General features: G+C 35.9%; 1 non-coding gene across 1 annotated transcript; it reads right to left on the bottom strand.

The window, feature by feature from the left end:
- Positions 1-17,865: 17,865 nt before the first annotated feature.
- On the bottom strand, positions 17,866-17,938 carry Trnar-ccg (transfer RNA arginine (anticodon CCG)). Its single transcript has one exon. It is a non-coding gene; the product is annotated as a tRNA-Arg (tRNA).
- Between the last annotated feature and the right edge of the window lie 124 nt (positions 17,939-18,062).

Genomic DNA, 18,062 nt, shown 5'->3' with positions numbered 1-18,062 from the left:
ACCACATCGAATTTGGTCCTATAGAACTATCGGTGCCCGGTTAGGTACCGATGACTCTTAACATCACTCCCTGGAGATGTAATAAATTGTATCAAGCATAATAATAGTTGCGTAGTGTTATTGTTTTTAATTTAAATAAAAAAATCAACAAATGCATTGTATAAATGTTCAGGGTACCGATAGCGCTATAGGACCAAATGAGATGTAGTGACTTGCGTTTTACACGCAAGGTGGGTAGCATTGAAAGGGTCTTTCACAGATCCGTCGAGAATCAAAAAAGACGTCGCTTAAAAGTGGGGTTACCTGAATGAGTGACTCCATTTGTGCACCCCCTGTGTGGGAGATAAAATTCATGTCTTCCATAGGCGGTGTATAGATTTCAACTGCAATAACCTAAAGCTTTAGATTCGTTAGGAATTGGGTCAAAAAGCATGTGTGCAATTACTCGCACGCGGGGAAGTAGTAAAAACTTCCGCATCCTATTACTACTGTCTCGACCCCGCGCGTCACTGTTCCTTCAGACGTAGCATTATGCTGCACAACGGCGATTCTGCAGATGCGTTTATCGTAAAAATGGCGTCTGCTGCAGTTATTTTACCGAGATTACCGATGGATAATAACACGCGAATTTGACGTTTCGTGAAACAAAATGTTATTTATGGAGTGTTAAAAAGAAAATAAGAATAATATAGATCAAAATGTAAATTGATTGAACAGAAATCCTCCAATAAAATCAGGTAAGCAAAATATTAAGCTTAATTACCATGCTGGCCGGCACGCTGACCAGCACCAGTGTGTTTTGACTTTTACAATTTTACCCTGATAGTGAAAATATTTATGAGGTATAGTAAATAAAACAAATACAGCATGTCCAATTTCGGGGAAGTATTCAAAACTACTGGTCCCTCGGTGTTGGATGAATCGACTACTTCCCTCCTCCAACGCGTCGGAAAGTAGTCAAATCATCCAACACCTCGGGACCAGTAGTTTTACTGCTGGAGAAGTTAAGAGCACATTGTTTGTCCCGTTGGTCACCTTTATACATACAGAAACCTTTTATGTAGATCCCCGATATAACATTCTTCAACCTTATGTGGCAGTGACGTCAGCTCATCTATGCGGCGTCTTTAAGCGCGTGCGTGCGTACGCCAGCCCGCGACCGTTGAAGCTGCGCCTAATGAAATGTGCACTAACGTCACTGCCACATCAAGGTGAAAAATGGTATAGACGGTAAGAACACATTATTCCCCCGTTGCTTAACTTTACACATAGAGAAACAATAATGTGGATCCCCGGCATAACATTTTTCAACCTGATGTGGCAGTGACGTCAACGTGTTGAGGGAGCTGTAAGTAAGGAAGTAGAAAAGGCACTAGATGGTATATCAAGAGCTGCGCTACGAGTTACCTTTACGTTGTGGCTGGCTAGAAATATCAAGGCGTTTTGTGGTTGGGAATTACTTATTACCATCTTAAATTAACTATAAAGTAGGATAAAGCCAATTTGGCAGCTATATTCTTCTTCTTCTTCATCATCTTCTTCTTCTTGGTCAAGTGCGAGTATGGCCTGGGCTCGGTGAATACATAATAATGAAAAGAATAGAGGTGTATATAACAAGCTGTATATTCGATAAGGAAGTGTATATATTAGAAAAAGGGTTAGGCCTACAGATAGAATTTCTCAGCCATAGGTGGTTTGAAGTTGAGATTTCGCGAGGTAAGCTATAGCTGCTTCAAAATACACCTCATGGTTTAAAAGACGAATCAGCGGTAACCTGTGTGAGGACAGTTGCGATATTACCAGATTCATTGTGCTTCCTGGGCCATTTAAACCATCTCGCATCAACAATCCTAGTTACACCACTATAAACAAAGGGATTAGCAGCTGAATTAATCGGTAAAATAAAGGCAACTGTCCCCGCATACATGACGGGCGAGACGACAACCACTCCACATTGAACGAGAATACAGGTTATGATAATTGGAACACAGCACAAGAAATCCGTAAGAACCACCGCAGATACGTTAATAGCGATACGTATATCTTCCGCCATTTGTCGTGAACGACCACTTGCCCTACCAGATTTATTAACAGCACAAATCACACCCATGTAGCAAAGTGCAACAATGATGAAGCAAATAAAATTCAGGCAAACGAAAATGGCAATGGAATAGTACATTCCTGGTTTGCTACCAACGACATCGGCCACTTCGACATTATCCCTATGAGTATCATGGTGAGAAATAAGGATTTGCTGAGTCTGCGACGACAAAATTAATTTCCTACTCATAGGAAGGCCAATACAAACTTCCGAAACATCATAAACATCTGGAGTAATAGGTGTACACGTTGGTACAGCAGCAATCAGGAACGCAGAACACCAAATAAGACAGATTACCAACTTCAATGAAGTTTTTTCAATAAGAAATTGTTTAAACGGATACTTGATGTTCATAAACCTGTCACAGCTGATGAGGGTTATAAAGAAAATAGACCCTTGACTTGAAAACACCGACAAAACACCCGCAATTTTACAGAGAAAACTTTGTCGCCAAGATTCAGCAAACGATGGGAAATATTCAGCGTAATATAAATCAACTGATGTAAGAATGAGCAAATATATGCCCATCATTAGGTCTGATAGCGACAGATTAAGCATCAGCAGAAATTGTTTCTGCTCTACAGATTCCCCTCGCCAGCGCGTAACCCAGTGGAGAATAATGATTATATTACCAAAAAGAGCGCCAAAGCCTAACAGACACATGGCCACCCTCAAGATATTATTAGAAAGCAACCGCTTACATGTGAGATAAACTGGTCTTGGATTACTAGCAAAACATTGGGTGGAATTGATATAACAACAGGAACCATATTCGTCAACTAGCACTTTTGTGCTATTAGGTAAACTTTTGAAAGCATTCTGTTTTATCCAATTAAGGTTATTGCCCCTTAAATCTATGCTTTTTAGTGCTACAGATTTAAATAGATCAGACTCTAAGAAAGACAAATTGTTATTGGCTAAATCCAAAATCTCTAGACTTGTTAATCCGCGAAATATATCGCGAGGTATCTTCTGCAAGCGATTCATCTGTAATGCTAAGTAGTAAACATTCACCATATCCGCAAATGTACTTGTTGCAAGTTCAACAAAATGATTATTGTTAAGGTATATAACCTCCAGATGACTTAGTCCATGAAAAACGTCCGAATGCAAATGGCTGAGACTATTGTTGTGAAGGTATAGTCGCTTAAGATGTGTCAAATCATTAAACACATTACCTGATTGTACTTCTTTGAGAACTCCATGCGATATATAGAGTGCTGTTAATTTCTGAAGGGAGTTAAACAATCCAGGAAATATGTGGGTAATACTGTTTCCATGCAACCACAGATATTCTAGGTTGATGAAGTCATCAAACGCGCCCTTCTCAACAGTAGACAGTCCTCTTTCGGCATAATACACGGAAACAATTTCATTCGCATTTGGATACAGGAGTAATATTTTGATAAATGTACCGTTTGTGTACGATACTGTTAGTTCATGATGACCTAACGAACAAGAAGAGTTAATAGGGCACTTAAAATTACACGATGTAATATTTGTCAGCAGACGATAATATTCTTGGAAATCTTCTATGATCTCACATCTAATGACATCGTGGTACTTGTTCAATTGAATACATCCCTGTTCATATTGTTCTGGTGACAATTGGTGAACCAAATCGGTGCAATTTTTCCGATTACTTCTCTGATCAGGTAAAGTTTGAATGGTCAGCTGTACAGCACCTTTCAAATAGATTTTAAAATCTTCAATAAAAAAAACTCGGCAAAATATTTTTTCTTCAGAAAAAGCAAAAAAACGGTCATTGCAAACATCAGCGTTTGTTGTCAATATTTCAGCATACGAATAATGTGAAGTAAAATCCAATTTGGATTCTGAGTGGATTTTTATGATCTTACTTGAATAGCCATACCTTATAAGCACACTACATTCTCTAGCTTCAATGTCTTCAGCAAAAACTGTCACTGTAACAGTTGATGCAAAACTTACTTCTGTTGTGTTACATGCATTGATCGTATGTGGCGGATATGAGTCTGTTGCAAACGGAGTTACTAACTGAGCTTCGCAGACAGGACATCCAATACTGATAAACAAACATATACATGTATAATGCCAAGGATGAGAAAATAGCGCAGAAAAGTGCAGTTGTGTATGCCATTTCAATATCATATAATGCGAAATGGATCAATTCGCGATCACAGTTAGAATCCTGGATACTGTTAGACAGTAATGGTGATCAGCGTAATCACTGCGATGAATCTTCTTTTAATAAAGCTAAAAGTCGAGTCCTTTTTTCACTCAGTGAAATTGAAATCTATTGACATATAATACAGATATAATATAGGAGCTATATCAAACATATTTTTTAACTCCTAAGACAATCACTGATTGCAGATGTTATTACGTTCTCAGCCTCTAGTCGTTTATAGTTCCATTCTAAATCATGGAAGAATTTTATAGCCAACGTCACCTCTTGTCAAAGCATGAAGTTGAAATGTATTTAGGCATGGAAATAATTATGTTATAAGCCTCAGTATAGTAAATATATAAATATGCGCGCTTGTCGCCGTATAGATGTTATTCAATAAACCTTTACACACTTCCGCACGACAGCTATTGGTTTCTTACTTTGACGAAACGTCATTGCTACGTCCTATTCTACTTTCAACATTCAACATGCTTTTCAAATGCCAGCAAGCTTAAGGTGGTACTACACCCCCTGATAAATGTTGTCACTAATTTTGCATTTTCTCAAAAAACAACTACACACTGGTAACAAAAGTTATGTATATTATAGGGGCAATGAATCCAATTACTTCACTGAAATTTCAGTGATTCAATACAAATGGTTCATTATATCAGAGAAGATGAGAATATAATTCTCATCTTCTCTGATTATATTATGTTAAGAAATGAGGTATATTCTAGCGGTACCTCTTTTCTTATCATAAATAAAGTATCGCTTGTCTCGAGTCACTGAAATTCCGATGTAGTAATTGGATTCCTTGCCCCTATAATATACATAACTTTTGTTACCAGTGTGTAGTTATTTTTGAGAAAAATACAAAATTAGTCACAAAATTTATCAGAGGCTGTAGTGCCACCTTAACAGTCTGGTCTGCGACAAAATACGTTAGTGCTTGAAAAATGCGATGTAACCATAAAGTACAAATCTAATTGAATCGACTACTATAAGTATTTTGCTCAATACATGTATAAATTGAGTGATTAAATGAATGAAAGTGAACATAATCATGGATCTCATCTATTCTCCATAACACTTTCAGAAAAATTTCAAAACATTATAAGCTTAAATATGAAGAACCTTGATCAAAATCTATGTACACCAAAATGTACGTATTATTTAACATGTTATTTATTTGTTGTTTATTTAAATGTTATAATTTCAATGCATCACAACAATAAATTATTCCATGATATGATCACGATTCATCTGTCATACTGTACTGGTACTAACAAAGTGCATGATATTGTACAAACAATTACATCAAGCGATCAGTATTGATGCATTTTAAGCATAAAATGTCTTGACGCATGAAAGGTTTGTGCCTTGAACTTTGCATAAAAGTAAAATGAATATAATAAGATTGGCATACCTTAACCTTGTTGTACATGTAATAAGTAAGTTCCCAAAGCAATGATTGCTATCCAATGTTTTGCATGTTAAGCATTATAATGTAATTCATTTGTTGTGAATTATATATAAGTGTGTTGTTGTGTATATAACTATTTGGCTGAACTAAGAAGAGGTGATTTTGGTAATGAGTATTTGCTACCCGTAACAACTCGCATAAACGCATTTTGAAATACACGTTTGTTTAATCAGCAAGTGCGCTAAGATCGGCATAATGACGACTTAGCTATATCGAAATGCTCTCTAAGCAGATTAAGTGTCGAATACGTTATAGTATAAAGTGGGAAATCATAATTGCTGACACGGACGCAAAGAGTTGATGAATATTACTGTTCTTTGATGATCTCGCTTGCTGGTATTGAAAATGCATGTTGAATATTTAAAGCAGAAAAGGGCGTAGCCATGACGTGTCATCAAAGAAACCAATAGCTGTCATCCAGGGGTGTGGTAAAGGTTTATTGAATAACATCTACATGCACGCATTTATTCATATTATCTACTGTCGCTCATAACATAACATAAAGGGGACGTTTTATATAATATTTTTATATTTATTTTATATTAAGAATGCTGCCATGATATAGAACGACTACAGACTAAGAACGTAATAACGTCTGCAATCAGTGATTGTCGTATATGTTGGATATAGATTCATCTAATTACATTTATCGCCAAGTAAAAAAAGGATTTTTGGCTTTATCAAAGAAGATTCGTTGCTGTGATTACGCTGAACTCCATTACTGTCTAACAGTATCTAGGATTCTAACTGTGATCGCGAATTGATCCATATCACATTATGTTATTGTTGTAGTGCACTTTTATATATTGAAATGGCATACACAACTGCACTTTTCAGCGCTATTTTCTCATCCTTAGCATATCTATGTTTGTTTATCAGTATTGGATGTCCTGTCTGCGAAGCTCAGTTAGTAACTCCGTTTGCAACAGACTCATATCCGCCACATACGATCAATGCATGTAACACAACAGAAGTAAGTTTAGTATCAAATGTTACAGTGACAGTTTTTGCTGAAGACAGCAAAGCTAAAGAATGTAGTGTGCTTATAAGGTATGGATATTCAAGTAAGATCCTAAAAATCCACTCAGAATCCAAATTGGATTTTACTTCACATTATTCTTATGCTGAAATATTGACAATAAACACTGCTGTTTGCAATGACCGTTTTTTCGCTTTTTCTGAAGAAAATAGATTTTGCCGAGTTTTTTTCATTGCCGATTTAAAATTCTATTTGAAAGGTGCTGTACAGCTGACCATCGAAGCTTTACCTGATCAGAGAAGTAATCGGACTAATTGTACCGATTTGGTTCACCAATTGTCACCAGAACAAAATGAACAGGGATGCATGCAATTGAACAAGTACCACGATGTCATTAGATGTGAGATCATAGAAGATTTCCAAGAATATAATCGTCCGCTGAAAAACATTACATCGTGTAATTTTAAGTGCCCTATTAACTCTTCTTGTTCGTTAGGTCATCATGAACTAACAGAATCGTACACAAACGGAACATTTATTAAGATTTTACTCCTTTATCCTAACGTGAATGAAATTGTTTCCTTGTATTATGGCGAAAGAGAACTGTCCACTGTTGAGAAGGGCACGTTTGATGATTTCATCAATCTAAAATCTTTGTGGTTGCATAGTAATAGTATTACCCACATATTTCCTGGATTGTTTAACTCCCTTCGGAAATTAACAGCACTCTATATTTCGAATGGCGTTCTCAAAGAAGTAAAGCCAGGTAATGTGTTGAATGACTTGACACTTCTTAAGCGACTCTACCTTCACGTCAATCGACTCAGCCATTTGCATTCAGACGTTTTTCACGGACTAAGTCATCTGAAGGTTCTATACCTTAACAATAATCATTTTGTTGAACTTGCAACAAGTACATTTGCGGATCTAGTGAATGTTTACTACTTAGCATTACAGATGAATCGCTTGCAGAAGATACCTCGCGATATGTTTCGCGGATTAACAAGTCTCCAGATTTTGAACTTAGCCAATAACAGTTTGTCTTTCTTAGAGTCTGATCTATTTTATAAATCTGTAGCACTAGAAAGCATAGATTTAAGGGGCAATAACCTGAAATGGATAAAAAGCACTGCTTTTAAAAGTTTACCTAATAGCACAGAAGTGTTTGTTGACGAACCTGGGTCCTGTTGTTGTGTCAATTCCGCCCAATGTATTCCTAGTAATCCGAGACCACCTTATCTCACATGTAAGCGGTTGCTTTCTAATAGCTTTTTGAGCGTGACCATGTGGCTGTTAGGCTTTGGCGCTCTTTTTGGCAATGTTTTTATTATCATCCACTGGGTTTCGCGCTGGCGAGGGGATTTTGTAGAGCAGAAACAATTTCTGCTGATGCTTAACCTGTCCCTATCAGATCTACTGATGGGCATATATTTGCTCATCCTTACATCAGTTGATTCATATTACGCGGAATATTTCCCATCGTTTGCTGAATCTTGGCGACAAAGTTTTCTCTGTAAAATTGCGGGTGTTTTGTCGGTGTTTTCAAGTCAAGCGTCTGTTTTCTTTATAACCCTCATCAGCTGTGACAGGTTTATGAACATCAAGTATCCGTTTAAACAATTTCTTGTTGGAAAAACATTGAAGTTGGTAATCTGTCTTATTTGGTGCTCTGCGTTCCTGATTGCTGCTGTACCAACGTGTATACCTATTAGTTCTGATGTTTATGATGTTTCGGAAGTTTGTATTGGCCTTCCTATGAGTAGGAAATTAATTTTGTCGTCGCAGACTCATCAAACCCGTCTTTCTCACCGTGATCAAGCGAGTGATATTGTGAATTTCGAAGTACCTGATGTCGTTGGTAGCAAACCTGGAATGTATTATTCCATTGCCATTTTCATTTGCCTGAATTTTATTTGCTTCATCATTGTTGCATTTAGCTACATGGGTTTGATTTGTGCTGTTAAGAAGTCTGGTAGGAAAACTGGTAGTTCACGGCAAATGACGAAAGATATACGTATCGCTATTAACGTATCTGCGGTGGTTCTTACGGATTTCTTGTGCTGGGTTCCAATTATCATAACCTGTATTCTCGTTCAATGTGGTCTGATTGTCATCTCGCCGGTCATGTATGCGTGGACAGTTGCCTTTATTTTACCGATTAATTCGGCCATTAATCCCTTTGTTTATAGTGGTGTAACTAGGATTGTTGATGCGAGATGGTTTAAATGGAAGCAACGGTATTGGAGCAGCAGGAAGCACCATGAATCTGTCAATATCGCAAGTGTTTCCACACAGTTTACCGGTGATTCGTCTTTTAAACCATGAGCATGATCATGATGATGAGGTTTACTCGTGAGGTGTATTTGAAGCAGCTATAGCCTACCGAGCGGAGTCTCAACCTTAAATACCCTATATTGCCGAGAAATTCTACCTGAAGGTCTAAGGGGCTGTGCAATAATTATTTCCGAACGGCTCGCCAAAAATCGCTTGCCCCCCCTCTCGGCCCGCCAAAATTGCTTGCCCCCCTCTTGGCCCGCCAAAATTCTTTGCCCCCCCCTTGAACATGCCAAATTGTGGGGATCCCAATTTGCAAACCTTAAATGGTCTAGATGTATGTTGCGAGCGCAGCGAGCAGGAAAATTTGCATATTTAAGCGTTTCCGTACTGTTTTCGTAAGCCTTTTTAGAGCGTTTTATTAAAAAGGCGCCCCATGAATGTGTGCCAAAAATTGCTTGCCCCCCCTCTCGGCTTGCCAAAAATTGCTTCCCCCCCCAATTTTAATTTTACCCTCCCCCCAGGGCTCATAATTATTGCACAGCCCCTAACCCTTTATCTAATATATACACTTCTTTATCGAATATACCCAGCAAACGCAAAAACGTTTTAAACAGGTTATATTTTGGGTTTTGCTTTAGATAAAAACGTTTTAATAACATTAAATGTCGGGTTATATAAAGGTCGTGAAAACGTTTTAAAACTATAGCAATGTTTTTAAAATGTTTTCAAAATGTATTGTAAAATATTTTTGCAAACATGCATTTTGTCCAAATATTTTGTCAACACTTAAATGTTATCAAAAATGTTTTTAATGACGGCGTGAAATACTTGGGTCATATTCATATAGTGAGTGAAAATGGAGTTGCGACAGATCATACTGCAGTTACTGTTCATTTTCCTGTACACATTACACAATGCAGTCACCATTAAAGCCATATTATAACATTTTCAAACAAAATAGATCAGCATTTCTTTGCCATAAAATGTTAGCTTTTACTGTCAGATATATCCCTTTTAATTTGGAGCCGAACAACTACGGCAAAGCAAAGAAAATTGGAATTTACTACCAGCGCACATGTCGCCAATACGTACCACTCCTTCGGTCATGTTGTGGTACGACCCTTTGTTGTGTATATCACCGTCCCGCACACCGTACGTACTGTGTGTTATGGACAAATAATTCCATCGTAATAATAAAGCGCGGATTCCGGCGTTTTATTCAAAATCTCGTATTTTGACAAAACTACAGCACCTAGAGTCTTGATTTTTGCAGGGTATATTGGTTTAATAAAGTACAATTTAATCGTGTAAAAAAAGGAATTTTAAAATTTCAGTGAGGGCGTCTTCTTCAGCAAATGTTATAATATGGCTTTAACCTTTATAAACAGTGTATGTAACGTCACTGTGAAAAATAACTCTCTGAAATTCTAGGAAATATAGTTTTGTAACATGTCCTAAATTTTTAGCTAATTTAGATATTTGGAAATATTCGCACTTTGGTGTTTTAGTAAGTAGGGCACGGCATGGCCTGCAAAATTCCCTATGTAAATCGAATGCAACTTTTAGTGCCTCACTCACCACATGCTCACTTGTACTTGCTGTCAATCAAGAATAATGTAGACATTACATGTAGGCTAAAAACTGAGTATGTGGGGCATCTGCAAATGTTCGTACCTCCCTGATATGTAAATTGACAGATAACAGCAAAAACAGCTCCTATATCTGTCCATAACTTTGGTCAGTGCAGCGAGTCAGGGAATTTCAAGTGGGTGATTAGTGATTGGTAAGTGCCATATGTGGGCATAAGTGCAGTCCACCATTCAATGTGGATGATAGACTATACTTTATCGATTGATTTTGCTGGAATAGTTTCCTGTTAACCAGGTTTAAGTACTGCAAAGGTCGAATCATGTTTGCTGTGAAGTATAACTGCACTATGTCCTGAGTCAAAATAGTGAAGGAGTATCCCCCACCTACCAAGGTCTCTGGGGTTAAGTGATTTTGGGGTTTTGTAGGTTACTACTGAAAATGCATCAAAGATTTTTTGTAAGATTGCAGAACCACAAGAAAAGAACTGCACTTCGCTTGGGATGAAAAGTGCAAAATTGCTTTTGAAACACTCAAGCAAAAGTTGAAAGAACATTTCGATGAGCGTGCAACGGATCAAGTAGGAGACTCAGTTTGTTTATATATTCCAGCAAGGACTTTCACACAAATTTCAAACATTCTGGTCGTGTCCTTACTTACTTGTTGAGCAAACAGGTCCAGTCAATTTCTATGTACGTAAGCTAGGAAACAACAAATTGATCACTACGCTAATTCACGTCAATCGTATGAAATTTGTATTGTGATAGGTATGTCCGACCAAGCAATCATACAAAATGAACCAACAGATTTAGAACAAAGAGACCCCTTTCCAAGATCCCTTTCAGGACGATTGTCCTGAGGACTGTTTTGCTCCTCTTTTGGCCACACAGGAATGAGAAAACAAAAATTCAAAAGTTACAATCATCCCAGGTCTGTCACCAGTTCAGGATAAAACTTCAGAATACGTAATTGGGCGTATTAACAGAGGACGCTATAGAAATGTGCGTCTCGAATATCTCATAAACTGGCGGGATTTTCAAAAATCAAGAAACACTTGGGAGTCAGAGACAAACTTGAATGCAGCTGCTGTTGAGTCTCTGAAGACTAATCCTGTCAAAATAACTGGTAAACTGTAAAGGCCAAACTATGGAAGCAGTATCACTGAGCGTGTTTATAGTGAATATACCGCATTTTGAGTATACCGTATACGATAATCCTTGCATATGTGCTGATACTCTTGCTGTTTATAGTGAGACACAGTTACCGCACAAATTATATACCAACTAACATTATCGTACATTTGCAATGACCCCAAGGTCACACGGGGAATGTGTAAATATTGTGGCGCGAGCTATAAACAACCCATTCAACAATATGATCATGGCGGTGAACATGATCCCCCAATCTTCAGATTTTTGGCACATATCATTTTTGTGAACATTCATGAATACCGACATCTTATTTTCCTATTCATTTGTATGGAGTGAATGCTTATCTAGATACTCTTTGGTGATACAATGTTGTGTAATGGCTGCGCCCATGTACCCCATGGTGATATATAAATAGCTATTTATAAATAGTGAATACAGGACTGTGTATGTACCGATACTCTTGCTGTTTATAGTCAGACACAGTTACCGCACACATTATATACCAACTAACATTATCGTACATTTGCAATGACCCCGAGGTCACACGGGGAATGTGTAAATATTGTTCCGAATGTCCTGCGCGCACTTTTACACATCATGAAGAAGCTCCTACTTCCGGTAATACCGCACACAATCATACTGGTGTGTTTATAGTGCAAATATCTCGCGAGAATATCCTTCGGTTGAGAAGGATATCGATGTACCGTACATAGATATACTGTCAGTGTTTATAGTGGGCAAGTATCCGAATAAGTTCTAACTGGATAGAAATTATACCGCAATGTACCGCACATCTGCTCCCACTATAAACCCCGGCTATAAACACGCTCAATGTTAGATCAGTTATATAAGTATCTCGATCAAAAGGCTGTATGGCTGTATGAAAAAAGTCTTGACGAATGTGAAATTAGGCATAATATCATCATTACCATGTGATTTGTAATTCTCATCCGAAAGATAAGAAGAATACTTCTTAAGATTTATTGTGCATTAACAAATTTGTGAATGACTAATATAAAAGTCGAAGGATGTTTTCAAAATGAAAACAAATATATTTGGCATTAGGTAAATGCAGAAAATAGGTTGTAGGCCTATGTTTGATTGATTTTGAATCATTGTAATTAAAAGTTTATGATGTCACAATATTAGAAACTTGTGGTAGCAGTAAAGTGGCCAGTAACTGTATTAGGCCTAGATGATAGAATTAGAACTAGAATTAGAACGTATTCCACAAAATAATATATTTTGATTGACATGGTAATTACAACGAGCCCTGAAGTAAAGTTGGTTGGCGCGTATATTGTGGAGTTGTACAATATTGAAACAAATTGTTTGTAGGTAATTAAAAGGGCATTTCGTGATCCACAGCCTCATCCCCCACTTTTCTCAAAAAAAGTTTAGATTTTTATACCACTGGAAACCTCTGGCTACATAATGTTTATGTACCAAAAATGTCTTGCAGATTAATTCGTTCAGCAAAAATATCGTCAAATTTGAATTTTGTTGTACAACAATGCATAACTCGCAAACGCAAAATCGGAATCAACTGAATTTTGTTCGTAGATATCTACTGTAAAATGTCATAAAAAGAGGATTCTAGGATCGCGAAATCCTCCTTTAAGTAGTAACAAGGTAATGAAATGTAGATTTGTAATGTTAATGCCACCATCAATTTATTTCAGTTTCAATTAAAGAAATGTATTGTATTTCTAGATATAAACAGTGTGTTATGATGTATTGCGGTAAGGAAGGAAACAAATCTCATCTCGATGCAATCATTTTGGAATCCCGGAAAAGGGGTTTGTCAAAGATCTACACCTTCTACTCTGGGCAGTTAACAACTATACCTCAGCTGTCCCATGTGAGAAATGGTTAGACCTTTTCTATGCATTTTAGTTCATTTAGACCATTTTCATCAAAATTCGCCCCATTGAAAGTTGCCTTGGTCTTCCTCTGAAAAGATCTTGGCCACGTGACTGATTCCCTTCAATATGGCTACTTATTATCCAAAACACAAGCACTCTCTATTTCGGAAGCTTCAGGAAGGAGACTTCATGCATGAAGAACTCTATTAAATTGATGCATTTAATTTTCATGTTTTCGTGCTAACAAGTCTGTTAAAACTTGTCCAATTAAATATTGTGTGGTTTTGTAATGAAAACAGTACATGAAACAAAACTAATTGGTACTTAGTAAGTTATTGCAGATCCTACTCTCAGTCCTCAATCTAATTTCGTGCAATTCTGTAAAATCAATAATAAATATGAAACATTTGGAGCCACAATGTCTTTTCTGTAAAAAAAATTACATTATTGGCCTTGCGTGATCAGCTATTTGGGCGGAGATCAATACATATTATAGTGTCCATTTTCTCATTTTTCATCATGTTAGCTTTATTGGTAAGTTAAGCATGTAATTACCGGTAATCGAAATTTGCTTGCAGCAGTAAAAATACATTTCAGAATGCAGCTAAAGTGATGTAATAATTGGATTAACTACCATAGAAATATATAGATGAATACAATTATATATCGCCCTGCGCTACAACGTTCAAGCGGCTATGCATTGACCCACAGATGTCATAAAACAGGGCCAGGGTAAAGATCTGGATCTTAATTCTATATAGAATGATTATTATCTTTTGAAAAGAGCGGTATTGTTCTCAGTAAATGATTGCATATCAAGTTATATTGATAAAGTGATTTCACTCTCATTCTTGCCTATAGTTGTAATTTAATTTAAATTGCTATATTGGACCTATAGCTAGCTAATGGAATTTTACTTGATCAGAAGCGGTTTTTCTGAAAAAGTCTGGTATATGGATAACATTTCTACTCTCTATATTATGGGTCTTTTTTATCTTTTTGGTTTCGGTTCTTGTTTCAGTTTTCGGTTTCAGATCTCATTGTTATTTTGAAGTGTTAGCATGGTACGTGTGAAAAATCCTTTTATTCTAGTCTTTTGTTGCTCACTAAAAAGTTGAACGAAGAGAATTTCTGTTTTCGGTTTGTCGAGTTATGTTAGTGTCTGACATGAAACCTTGAGATGAGAGGGTTTGTGCTAATCTAGACAAAATAATTGTCTAAATTTTATGGTCTTAAATTCGCGATAAGTTGTGCGGCTTCAATTGATATGCGTTTGGTGTATATATTTATTTTACATAAATGGTAGACCGTGGCAATTTGGCTTAAATGGAGGAATAATAACCTATAAACATATCGCACACAAATAGGTGTGTAAAGTGACCCTGTTTACTCAAAATATATTTTAGATAAAATGCCGTATACGATCAAAACATGAGTTTTAATGAATGAATTGGTATTGATGAAATAGGTATCTACTGGTGATATTGCTATTGATGAAGTAGCTATCTACTGCTGATATTGGTATTGATGAAGTAGCTATCTACTGCTGATATTGGTATTGATAAAGTAGCTATCTACTGCTGATATTGTTATTGATTAAGTAGATCTACTTCTGATATTGGTATTGATAAATTAGCTATCTACTTCTGATATTGGTATTGATGAAGTAGCTATCTACTGCTGATATGGGTATTGATGAAGTAGCTCTACTTCTGATATTGGTATTGATAAAGTAGCTATCTACTTCTGATATTGGTATTGATGAAGTAGATATCTACGCTGATATTGTTATTGATTAAGTAGATCTACTTCTGATATTGGTATTGATAAATTAGCTATCTACTTCTGATATTGGTATTGATGAAGTAGCTATCTACTGCTGATATGGGTATTGATGAAGTAGCTATCTACGCTGATATTGTTATTTATGAAGTAGCTCTACTTCTGATATTGGTATTGATAAAGTAGCTATCTACTTCTGATATTGGTATTGATGAAGTAGATATCTACGCTGATATTGTTATTGATTAAGTAGCTCTACTTCTGATATTGGTATTGATAAAGTAGCTATCTACTTCTGATATTGGTATTGATGAAGTATATATCTACTGCTGATATTGGTATTGATGAAGTATAGCTATCTACTTTTGATATTGGTATGAAGTAGCTATCTATTTCTGATATTGGTTTTGATGAAGTAGCTAGCTACTGCTGATATTGGTATTGATGAAGTAGCTATATCTAATGCTAATATTATTATTGATGATTAAGTAGATATCTACTTCTGATATTGGTATTGATGAAGTAGATAATCTACTGCTGATATTGGTATTGATGAAATAGCTATCTATACTGCTGATATTGGTATTGATGAAGTAGCTATCTACTGCTGATATTAGTATTGATGAAGTAGCTATCTACTGCTGATATTGGTATTGATGAAGTAGCTATATACGGCTGATATTGATATTGATGAAGTATCTATCTACGCTGATATTGATATTGATGAAATATATATCTACGCTGATATTGGTATTGATGAAGTAGCTATCTACTGCTGATATGGGTATTGATGAAGTAGCTATCTACGCTGATATTGTTATTTATGAAGTAGCTCTACTTCTGATATTGGTATTGATAAAGTAGCTATCTACTTCTGATATTGGTATTGATGAAGTAGATATCTACGCTGATATTGTTATTGATTAAGTAGATCTACTTCTGATATTGGTATTGATAAATTAGCTATCTACTTCTGATATTGGTATTGATGAAGTAGATATCTACTGCTGATATTGGTATTGATGAAGTACAGCTATCTACTTTTGATATTGGTATGAAGTAGCTATCTACTTCTGATATTGGTATTGACGAAGTAGCTAGCTACTGCTGATATTGGTATTGATGAAGTAGCTATATCTAATGCTAATATTATTATTGATGAAGTAGATATCTACTTCTGATATTGGTATTGATGAAGTAGATAATCTACTGCTGATATTGGTATTGATGAAATAGCTATCTATACTGCTGATATTGGTATTGATGAAGTATCTATCTACGCTGATATTGATATTGATGAAATATGTATCTACGCTGATATTGGTATTGATGAAGAGTAGATATCTTTTTCTAGCCATTTTTTGCTAAGAATATTGTGACTACAATATTGCAAAACTGCATGTTTTGGCCAATTTTGACTCATATTGTATAAATATTTGAAATTGACTTTTATTGCCAGTTAGGCCTACAACTAACGGGTTAGGATTTTAGGTATGCTTCATTTGCCAAAACACGATAATATTTTTTTTAATTCCAAAAAAATGTGTGCTGTATTTTCCTGGAATGCCTCAAATACTTAAGGGAACAGGAATGAGCATTTTGAGCGTTTCGATAGCATTTTTTGTAGAACATGAGAGCACATCAGACCTATCGAATTGCATTCTGAATACGAAGAATGTCTTTCTGAAATCAAATAATTTTCATTTTATGAAATTCACGATATACCGGTAATACAAATGTTATGACAAATTATTAAAATTTGATATTTTTCACATTTTGGAGATATAACAGTCCTCGAATTAAATTTTACAAATTTAATGATATAGTCTTAAAGTGTATGTAGCTGGGAGGAAAAGCCGACGATCAATCGAAAATTTTGACCTTTCATATTGAAGATATGGATTTTTTTCCCAAAAGACCTAATTTTTAACGAGTACGGTACTGTTAAATATCAAAAATATCAAATTTTAATGATTTGCCATACCATATGTATTACATTGCGAATTTCAAAAATCAAAATTATTTGATATCAGAAGGCCATTCTTCGTATTCAGAATGCAATTCGATATGTCTGATGTGCTCTAATGTCCCACAATAAATACTGTCCAAACGTTCATACCCCTTCACATAAGACTAAGTTAATTCCATGAATTATTTATTTTATAGCTTATAAAATCAGAGAAACATTTCAAAGAATTTTGGAATACAGCCTAATGTAGCCTAATATTTTCCCTGCCGGCTGCTGAAGCTTTTTTGCTGACTTGGAACCTTTAGCCATGTTTATTAATTTTATAGGCTTATAATAATAGTCTCAGACTGCATGAATGATCTTTTCAGATTTCTATAGGGTCTATACCCCGAGAGTCTACCTTCTTATCTTTCAAGAAAAATTAAATGCGTGTTTGAAGAAGAGGAAGTATTTCGATGCAAATTAGTTTGTTTGCAAATAAGCTATTAATTCAAGTGGACAAAAAAAAAAAAAAGCTTTCGACCCTGATGGGACTCGAACCCACAATCTTCAGCTCCGGAGGCTGACGCCTTATCCATTAGGCCACAGGGTCACGTGGTTATTCTAATCCGACTTTTATACTATAAACACTAGTATGTAAAATCAGTACAAAAAGTCATTAATTAAAAAAAATCTTTAATGAAACTTATTAGTAGTATTTAAAATAATACAATTAA

Source organism: Amphiura filiformis, chromosome 20, assembly GCF_039555335.1.
Source record: "Amphiura filiformis chromosome 20, Afil_fr2py, whole genome shotgun sequence".
Lineage (NCBI taxonomy): Eukaryota > Metazoa > Echinodermata > Ophiuroidea > Amphilepidida > Amphiuridae > Amphiura > Amphiura filiformis.
This window is presented reverse-complemented; position numbering and strand designations above follow the sequence as displayed.